Here is a 1550-nt window from a genome sequence, read left to right as displayed (position 1 = left end):
AGCATTTGTCGATTTCTGGATACAATTTCAATTTTAGGTCTTAGCCTGGGGAAAACATCAATAATAACTATGGTGCTAAGAATTTACATCAAGGCACTTAAAATGTGCTAAGAAAAATTCCAGAAAACCAGAGAGGCTCTTGGATAAAACAGAAATCTCTGAGAAGGAGGTACTTTTTTCTGGTCAATAGCCAACTCACTAATGCTTTAACAAAGTCAATAGCGCATAGGACCCCCATGACCATGCCGCACAGAATTGCTGTTTCTCCTTGTACTTCTAAAGGTCAGTCCTCTGCTTGCTCAGCTGGTTTTCCCAGCCAGGCTGCACTTTCCCTGGATGCCTGCTCTGTGGAAGCTGGAACCAGATAAAATCCAGATTTCCTTAGCTTTGTGATGAAGTTCACACGTTTTTGTTGTTGATTGGTTACTCACTTTCCAATTAATTTTTCACAATTATTTTTAGGACTTACTATGAGCCAAGACCTCAGCTGGACAATATAGTAACAGCCTTTGCATGAAGAGGTGCAGACCACAACTAGTAAAGCCAACACAATGAAAGGAGACCAACAATGTGTCCTGTCAGAGTAGGGGCTGGGCGAGGCAGAGGCAGCAGGCAGGAGCACTGGGTGGAACTGAGGCTGGAATCCCTGTGGAGCACATGGTGAGGGAGTGGCAGAAATGGGAAAGGTCTTCTAGAAGATTTATGGAAGGTTAAGGGGGCCCAGAGAGAAGCAATAGGAAGCTGTTCTGAACCCTCTGTCCTGAATGCTCCCTGAACCTTCTGAGCCTCCTGTGCGCTTCTCCAAGGCCCAGATCACAGAATGCCACCTTCATGCTGACTGCTGACCGCCCACTCCTAGCCTGTAGGATTAAGCTATGCTTTAGCGCTTGGGTTGTGTACTGTTTTCTTCAAGTATGTTTAGGCCCAATACAGTATGACTTCTCACACTGCATCATTATCATGTGCCCATGAACCTGCCTGCCAGATGAATGGAAAAGCCCAGGGTCTGTCCATCTCAGTAGCTCCAGGGTAGCTTAGAGCTTGGAATGCAGTGAATTCTCATCAATTCTTGTTGAATTTAAATAATCTAAGGTGTCCATTTGAATAATTGTTGGTACCTGTTGGGTAGTGGGTTCAGTTGAAATATCCTGGGCTATATTGCTGAAATAAAATATCAACCCAACACAGATTTATGTCTCATTTAACGTGTTAGAACTTTATTTCTCGCTCATATGACCTGTTCTATTCAGGCCAGATAGTACTAGAAGTACAGAGAGGAAGAGAGATTCTTCTTTATGTGTCTACTCAGGAGCTTAGGGCCATGGAGTCTTTACCATGAAAGGTCATCTGTGGCCAAAGCAGGAAGGAGACTTGGAGAAGGTTTTGCTCCGGCTTTTCCATGTATCTGTGCATGATAACATGCATCACTTCTACTTAAGCTTTTTCACCAAAACTGCAAGGGAGAGGCTAAAAGCCCACCCCATCAGCAAAGGGAGCCGGGCATGGAGCAGATGGGGTGTTTGGGAGACCGCTGACTCTGCTCCAGGCAG

The sequence above is a fragment of the Octodon degus genome, unplaced genomic scaffold (assembly GCF_000260255.1).
Source record: "Octodon degus isolate 3935 unplaced genomic scaffold, OctDeg1.0 scaffold00028, whole genome shotgun sequence".
Taxonomy (NCBI): Eukaryota; Metazoa; Chordata; class Mammalia; order Rodentia; family Octodontidae; genus Octodon; species Octodon degus.
This window is presented reverse-complemented; position numbering follows the sequence as displayed.